The 8,696-nt window shown below is 47.8% G+C and overlaps 1 non-coding gene across 1 annotated transcript; it reads left to right on the top strand.

Annotated features, from left to right (window-relative positions):
* Positions 1-3,313: 3,313 nt before the first annotated feature.
* LOC119473589 lies at positions 3,314-3,429 on the top strand. Its single transcript, XR_005202797.1, has one exon. It is a non-coding gene; the product is annotated as a U5 spliceosomal RNA (small nuclear RNA).
* Positions 3,430-8,696: the final 5,267 nt, after the last annotated feature.

The following is an 8,696-nucleotide window of genomic DNA, read 5'->3' as shown; positions in this document are numbered from 1 at the left end:
GGGGGAGGGCGCCGGCCCCGGCGTGACGTCACCGGGGCGGCTGGGCCAATCGGCTGCCCGCATCGGCTCCTTAAAGGCGCAGGGGAACGTAACCTTATCTAGCCGGAAAAAAAAAAAAAAAAAGGGAAGCGGAGGCCACGCCTCCCGGCTCTGCCCCTGGCCGCCTCCTCCCCTCCCGGCGGCCGTGGGTGCCGAGGGACACGGTGGCCAGGCGGAGCAGCTCGCCGGTGTCATGGCCTGGGAGAGGCGTCGGCGGAGTGGGGCCGTGCTGGTCCCACCCCCTCCCCGCCCCGCGCCCCGGGAGTAGCCCTGCGGCCTCGCCGCGGGCCGGGCCTGCTCCACGTGGTGTGTGCGGGAGGGGCTCCTCTGCCTCCAGGCCCTGCTTTCCCGGCCCGGCGGTTCCGAGTCCTCGCAGCTCACGTCTGAATTTGCCGGGCGTGGTGGCTATTGTCCCCATTATCTCATCGTATTGATGGGAAGACTGTGTGTCTGAATACCTACAGGATTTTTCTTTTTTTATTTTATTATTATTTTTTATTGCATTTTAGGTTTTGGGGTACATGTGAAGAACATGCAAGATTGTTGCATAGGTACACACGTGGTAATGTGATTTGCTGCCTTCCTCCCCATCACCTATATCTGGCATTTCTCCCCATGCTGTCTCTCCCCAACTCCCTACCCCCCCGACAGGATTTTTCTAAGACCTGGCGTCTAGAGAGCTGGGAACTTGCTGCTCGTGCACGTCCGCAGCGCGGCGCAGCAGTTGAGTGGCAGCGCCCCTGAGCCCAGCGGCCTGCAGACCCCAGCTCTTTTAACTTCAACTCAGGATGCTGTTTTGTTTTTTGTTTTGTTTTGTTTAAGTTTGACGGACAAGCCAGCGCTTGAAACAATTCCAAAAGGGGAGTATCTAAGCCAGGGTTTTCTTCTCTGTCAAATGGGGAACAATTCCTGTGCCTCAGAAACTTGTGACAATTTAAAGATGGCTATAGCGGGGCGCCGTGGTTCACGCCTGTAATCCCAGCACTTTGGGAGGCTGAGGCGGGCGGATCACGAGGTCAGGAGATCAAGACCATCCTGGCTAACACGGTGAAATCCTGTCTCTACTAAAAATAAGAAAAATTAGGCGGGCGTGGTAGCCGGCGCCTGTAGTCCCAGCTACTCAGGAGGCTAAGGCAGGAGAATCGCTTGAACCCGGGAGGCAGAGGTTGCAGTGAACCGAGATCACGCCACTGCACTCTAGCCTGGGCGACAGAGTGAGACTCCGTCTCAAAAATAAATACATAAATAAACAAATAAAAATGGCTATAAGGTGTTTAGCAGGGACGCTGGCACAAAATGAGCACTAAATAAACGTGCCACAGGTTGAGGATTTGGATCATCCAGACCAGAGGTGCCTAGAAATTGCCAATAGCCTACCACTTTTGACCTGCAGAAACGTCAACTTCACATGGCACAACCTAACTTACAGACACCTCTAGAAAGCTGTCAAAGTTTCCGGGGCTCAAAACCAGTCTGGGGTGGGGGTGGCAGTGCAGCAGGAGAGCCAGTGAGGCCGGTGAGCCAGCAACATCCATCCTAATCCTAGCAGGGCGTCCACAGTCCTCCACAGCCATTCCTGCACTCTGTTTGTTGTTGTTTCTTTTGTTTTTTGAGACAAAGTCTCGCTCTGTCACCCAAGGCTGGAGTGCAGTGGTGCAACCTTGGCTCACTGCAACCTCTACCTCCCAGGTTCAAGGGATTCTCTTGCCTCAGCCTCCTGAGTAGCTGGGACTACGTGCCGGCCACCATGCCCGGCTAATTTTTTGTATTTTTAGTAGAGATGGGGTTTCACCATGTTGGCCAGGCTGGTCTGGAACTCCTGACCTCAAGTGATTCACCTACCTTGGCCTCCCAAAATGCTGAGATTACAGGTGAGAGCCACCAATCTGGCTCTGCAGTGGGCTTTGAAGCTAGTTTCAGTTCCAGATTTGGGTAGGGGATGAGTACCCATCTCCACCCTCCTCCTGACAAGGGCCTCCTGAAGGGAACACAGTGCTCTCACCAAAATGGTCACACTAACTTCTTTACAAATGTCTACAAGGAAAAATGGGCTGGATGTCTGGCAGCTTTCAGGCGTGAGATCTAGATTTCCCTCCCACTACTGTTCCCAGTGCTGGTTGGAAATGTTTGAAAGTTCATCCTTTGAGTTGCCTTCCTTCATCTGAAGACTTGTCTCCTTGGTAAGTTTACATGCCCAGCCACTTTTTTTTTTTTTGAGACACGGTCTGGCTCTGTCACCTGGACTGGAGTGGAGTGGAGTTGTGACATCATGGCTCACAGCAACCTCAACCTCCAGTGCTCAAGTGATCCCGCCTCAACCTCCCAAATAGCAGGACCACAGGCGCACACCACTGCACCTTGCTAATTTTTGTATTTTTTATAGAGATGGGGTCTCGCCATGCTGCCCAGTCTGGTCTCGAATTCCTTACCTCAAGTGATCCTCCTGCCTAAGCCTCCCAAGGTGCTGGGATTACAGGTGTCAGCCACCATGCCCTGTTTTTATTTTTGTTTTTATGTTTACCTATATTTTATCTCTTTTTTTGAGACAGGGTCTCACTGTGTCACATTGGTGTGATCACGGCTCACTGTAGCCTCAACCTCCCCTGCCCAAGCTATCCTCCCACCTCAAAACCAGTCTGGGGTGGGGGTGGCAGTCTCCCAATTAGCTGTGACCACAGGTGGGCATCATTACGCCCAGCTAATTTTTAATTTTTTGTAGAGATGGGGCTTTCCTATGTTGCCCAGGCTGGTCTTGAACTCCTGGGCTCAAGCAGTCCTCCCACCTTGACCTCCCCAAATGCTGGGATTACAGGCATGAGCCACCACACTCAGCCTGTATTTTCTAATTTCCAAAATAAACACGTATTATGTATATACACATTTTTAACTTAAGTTAAAATTGGCTGAGTGTGGTTGGTGGCTCACGCCTATAATCCCAGCACTTTGGGAGGCCGAGGTGGGTAGATTGGCTGAGCTCAGTAGTTTGAGACCAGCCTGGGCAACACAGTGAAATCCCATCTCTACTTAAAATTTTAAAAAATAAAAATAAATAACTAGAAATACAGTTATAGGATAAAATTTTAAATTTTAAAAAATTAGCCAGGTGTGGTGGCATGCACCTGTAGTCCCTGCTACTCAGGAGGCTGAGGCAGAATTGCTTGAACCTGGGAGGCAGAGGCTGCAGTGAGCCGAGATTGTACCACGCACTCCAGCCTGGGTGACTGAGTGAGACTCTGGGTTTTTTTTTTTTTAAAAAAGGTTAAAATCAGTTCCCTGTCTCTGGTTTCTCATCAAATTGTATAAATCTTTTGACTTTTACTAAAGATTTCCATGTAGAGGAACAATTCTGAGTCTTAATCCAATTTTTTGAGGCCCTGTTTCTGCAGGGCTGATTAAAAAAAAAAAAAAAAAAAAAAAAAAATCAGTTCCCTGGAAGGAGATAAGCCTCAAGGCTGAGGTTGCAAAGTGGCAACCCAGGGACCATATTCAATGCAGAAACATGCCTTGTTGAATTGCACCATCAATTCCTAAGAGACTGTATCAGGGAAGACTCTTGGGGGAAATTGCAGTTAAAAATGCAAAAAGCAAATATGTGTATTAGGTGAATGGAAAAAATAACATAAAAAACAACAACAAAAAATACAAAAAGCAAAGGACCACTGCGTGGGCAGTCCAGTCATGAAAGGTGCTCCAAGCTCACAATCAATGTCTATAAGAACAAGGAGGAAGTCTCGACTCCCCTCCCTGGGATTTTGTGTAAAATCTACTATATTCTAGGTCCTTTGTCTTTTTGTTTTCCTTGGTTACATCCTCGTTTTGCAGAAGCCTATCCTCCAGAAGCCTTTTCAGAAAGGACATGGAAAGAACTTTTGAAACCTTGCATCTCTAAAAGTGCTTTCATTCTACTTGCACACGTATTTGATAGTTTGGCTAGGAAAATGAATGTAAATTAAAAATCATTTGTCGCTGGGCGAGGTGGCTCACACCTGTAATCCCAGCACTTTGGGAGGCCGAGGCGGGTGGGTCACAAGGTCAAGAGATCGAGACCATCCTGGCCAATATGGTGAAACCCCGTCTCTACTAAAAAAAATACAAAAATTAGCTGGTCGTGGTGGCATGCGCCTGTAGTCCCTGCTACTCCAGAGGCTGAGGAGAATTGCTTGAACCCGGGAGGCGGAGGTTGCAGTGAGCCGAGATTTCGCCACTGCACTCCAGCCTGGCGCCTGGTGACAGAGCAAGATTCTGTCTCAAAAAAAAAAAAAAAAAAAATCATTTGTCCTTGGAATTTGAAAGGTATCGTTCCATTGTCTTGTTGCTTTTGAGATGTCCAATGTCATTTTTATGTCAGATCCTTTTTGTGTGAGCTCTTTTTCCTCTGGAAGCTTTGAAATCTCTTTATCACTAGTGTTCTGAATTTTGTGAATTTCATAATTATGTGGCTTGGTGTAGGTCCTTTTTTTTTTTTGGAGACGGAGTTTCGCTCTTGTTACCCAGGCTAGAGTGCAATGGCGTGATCTCGGCTCACAGCAACCTCCGCTTCCTGGGTTCAGGCAATTCTCCTGCCTCAGCCTCCTGAGTAGCTGGGATTACAGGTCCTTTTTTTTTTTTTTAGAGGAAATCTTGCTCTGTCGCCAGGCTGGAGTGCAGTGGTGTGATATTGGCCCACTGGAACCTCTGCCTCCCAGGTTCAAGCGATTCTTCTGCCTCAGCCTCCCGAGTAGTTGGGACTACAGGCGCGCGCCACCACATCTAGCTAATTTTTGTGTTTTAGTAAAGACGGGGTTTCACTATGTTGGCCAGAAAGGTTTTGATCTCTTGACCTCATGATCCACCAGCCTTACCCTCCCAAAATGCTGGGATTACAGGCATGAGACACTGTGCCTGGCCAGTGTAGGTCCTTTTAAGGTTAAAAAGGTTGAGCTGAAAATTCCTGTCTTCAGTTGAGAGTTATTTTGTTATATTATCTAATTGATTATCTTCTCCCTTTTATTTTTTCATTTGCTTTCTGGAACTTCTTTTAGATATTGAACTTGTTGAATCAACCCTCCATTTATATTACATTTTCTCATTTTTGCCTTTTTGACCCACTAAAAAGAAAATTTTACCAAAATTTTAAAAATTATACCTCATTTCAGGCTGGGCACAGTGGCTCATGTCTGTAATCCCAGAGCTTTGGGAGACTGAACTGGGTGGATCACTTGAGGTCAGGAGTGCAAGACCAGCTTGACCAACATGGTGAAAACCCATCTCTACTAAAAATACAAAAAAAGAAAAAGAAAAATTAGCCAGGCATAGTGGCATGTGCCTGTAACCCAGCTGCTTAGGAGGCTACAACAGGAGAATTACTTGAACCCAGGAGGCAGAGGTTGCAGTGAGCCGAGATTGTACCATTGCACCCCAACCTTGGCAACAAGAGCAAAACTCCGTCTCAAAAAAAAAAAAAAAGTCCACGCGTCGTAGCTAAGGCCTGTAATCCCAGCACTTTGGGAGGCAGAGGCACGAGAATTGCTTGAAGCTGGGAGGCGGAGATTGCAGTGAGCTGAGGTCACGCCACTGTACTCCAGCCTGGACAGCAGAGTGAGACTCCACCTCAAAAAAAAAAATTATACCTCATTTCAGAAAAATTTCTTAGAGGTCCTTCTTACTTTCTGAGTGTGTGTGTGTGTGTGTGTTGTTTTTTTTTTTAATAGCGACAGCATCCTGCTCTTGGTTCATGTATGCAATATTGTTTCTTATCTCTCCAAGAAGAATATTTTGAGTTTATTTGAAGTTATCTTTTGCTCCCTAAATTGTTTATATTTCTTTCTCTCTCTCTCTCTCTCTTAGTTTGTTTTGAACTCCCTCTTCATGTTGGAAGCTTTCCTCAGAAGTCTGGAAAGGAGCCCGTGAGGATGACTGATAGGATCGGTGTGTACGGCAGGAGCCTGGCCTGTCAGCGAGTGAGCCAGTGGGTGGCCAGGCGGCTCTCTGGTCGGAGGCTTCTAAATGTCAGTATCTGGAGGTCTTCTCTGTGGGTGGTTCTGATTGCCCAGGGGAGGACCTCCAATTGCCTTCTGGGAATGTGTGTCTGGCTGCTCAGTTTCTGGAGCAAGGTCAGGGAAGAGGGCAGTCATTTTGCTGTTTGCTCTGCCCACTGCCACTAAATCTCTCTGCCCTCAGCCTCTGGCAACTCACTCACTCCCTGCACTCATTCCATGCCATCCCCAGTTCTGGAGCCTCTTTGATTTCATTTCTCCAGAAGCTAAACCTGGAGAGGGAGAGAGCTAGTCACCCAAGACCACAACAAGATGGGGACGAGAACCTGGATGTCCCCTCCCTATGGCAGCACTGAAGCTTCCAATTCCTGAGACTTTCTGGGATTCCAGGAGAGGACCGGCCTGCTTTCACTGAGATCTGCTTCTGTAGGCTTGGGGCTACAGGTGTTGTCTTATTTCACTAAATATGGATTTTCTCCTTCTGTTTCTTGTTCTCTTGTACTTTGAGGATGATTTGGGAGCAAGAGGGGTGACCATGTTTTTATCATAGTAAAAACTAACATCTAGACAGTTTAGTAAAATTTTGAATGATTTGCTAATGTTGTAAAAATTGTGACATTTCATATTATAGAGACATAAGAATGTTAGTATTGGCCGGGCGAGGTGGCTCACACTTATAATCCCAGCACATTGGGAGGCCGAGGTAGGTGGATCATTTGAGGTCAGCCTGGCCAACATGGTGAAACCCCGTCTCTACTAAAAATACAAAAATTAGCCAGGCATGGTGGCACCACCTGTAGTCCCAGCTACTTGGGAGGCTGAGGCAGGAGAATTGCTTGAACCTGGGAGGCGGAGGTTGCAGTGAGTCGAGATCATGCCATTACACTTCAGCCTGGGTGACAGAGTGGGTCTGTTTTTCAAAAAAAAAAAAAAAGAAAGAAAGAAAGAAAAGTTAGAATTTTTCTTAACTATCAGAACACCTGACAACACTGAGCCCTTATTTCCACGTAACAGCAAGCAACGAGCTCAGGAGCATCTATCCTCTTAATTTTTTAATTTTTTTTGAGATGGAGTTTTGCCCTTATTGCCAGGCTGGAGTACAACGGAGTAATCTCGGCTCACCTTTTGAGTTCAAGGGATTCTCCTGCCTCAGCCCTGGGATTACAGGTATGTGCCACCATGCCTGGCTAATTTTGTTTTTAGTAAAGATAGGGTTTCCCCATGTTGGTCAGGCTGGTCTCAAACTCCCGACCTCAGGTGATCCACCTGCCTTAGCCTCCTAAAGTGCTGGGATTACAGGTGTGAGCCACCATGCCTAGCCGATGTCCTCTTTATTTTTATATTATTTAATTTTTTTTTTTGAGATGTGGTCTCGCTCTGTTGCCCAAGCTAGAGTGCAGAGGCTCAATCTCAGCTCACTGCAGCCTCCACCTCCCAGGTTCAAGCAATTCTCCCACCTCAGCCTCCCAAAGAGCTGGGATTACAGGTGCACTACCACGCCCGGCTAGTTTTTGTATTTTTAGTAGAAACAGGTTTTTCCATGTTGACCAGGCTGGTTCTGAACTCCTGACCTCAGGTGATCCACCCTCCTTGGCTCACAAACTGCTGCAATTACAGGCGTGAGCCACCACACCCAGCTATTTAACTTTTTTATAGAGACAGGGTCTCTCTATGTTGCCCAAGCTGGTCTTGAATTCCTGGGCTCAAGGGATCCTCCTGCGCTGGCCTCCTAAAGTGCTGGGATTACAGGCATGAGTCACTGTGCACAGCCTGACTGTCCTCTTTATTCATTTATGTATTTATTTATTTTGAGATGGAGTCCCCACCCTGTCCCTAGGCTGGAGCACAGTGGCGTGATCTTGGCTCACTGCAACTTCTGCCTCCTGGGTTCAAGGGATTCTTCTGCCCCCTCCTCCCCAGTAGCTGGACTACAGGCATGTGCCACCATATCCAGCTAATTTTTGTATTTTTAGTAGAGATGGGGTTTTGCCCTGTTGGCCAGGCTGGTCTTGAACTCCTGACCTCAAATGATCCACTTGCCTCAGCCTCCCAAAGTGGTGGTATGGGTCGCTGTGCCTGGAAAAGTTCTCTGTTTTTAATGTACAGTTCCAGGAGTTTTGACAAAATATACAGTCAAGTGACCGCTACCACAATCAAGATACAGAACAGGGCTGGGCACAGTGGCTCACGTCTATAATTCCAGCACTTTGGGAGGCCGAGGTAGGCGGATCACTTGAGGTCAGGAGTTTGAGACCAGCCTGGCCAACATGGTTAAATACAAAAATTCGCTGGGTGTGGTGGCACGCGCCTGTAATCCCAACTACTTGGGAGGCTGAGGCAGAACTGCTTGAACCTGGAACGTGTAGTGAGCCAAGATTGCACCACTGCAGTCCAGCCTGGGCGACAAGTGAGACTCTGTCAAAAAAAAAAAAAAAGAAAGAAAGATATAGGACAGGACAGGCACCAATGGCTCACACCTGTAATCCCGGCACTTTGGGAGGCTGAGAGGGGAGGACTGCTGGAGCCCGGGAGTTGGAAAACAGCTTGGGCAAGGGGGCAAGATCCTGTCAGTACAACAACATAATAAAAAAATTAGCCAGACATGGTGGCGTGAGCCTGTGGACCCAGCCACTCAGGGAGCTGAGGCAGGAGGATCCCTTAAACCCAAAAGTTCGAGGCTGC

The sequence above is a fragment of the Cebus imitator genome, unplaced genomic scaffold, assembly GCF_001604975.1.
Source record: "Cebus imitator isolate Cc_AM_T3 unplaced genomic scaffold, Cebus_imitator-1.0 Scaffold169, whole genome shotgun sequence".
In the NCBI taxonomy this organism is placed as follows: domain Eukaryota; kingdom Metazoa; phylum Chordata; class Mammalia; order Primates; family Cebidae; genus Cebus; species Cebus imitator.
The sequence above is the reverse complement of the archived record's forward strand: the minus strand, read 5'-3'. Positions and strand labels throughout refer to the sequence as shown.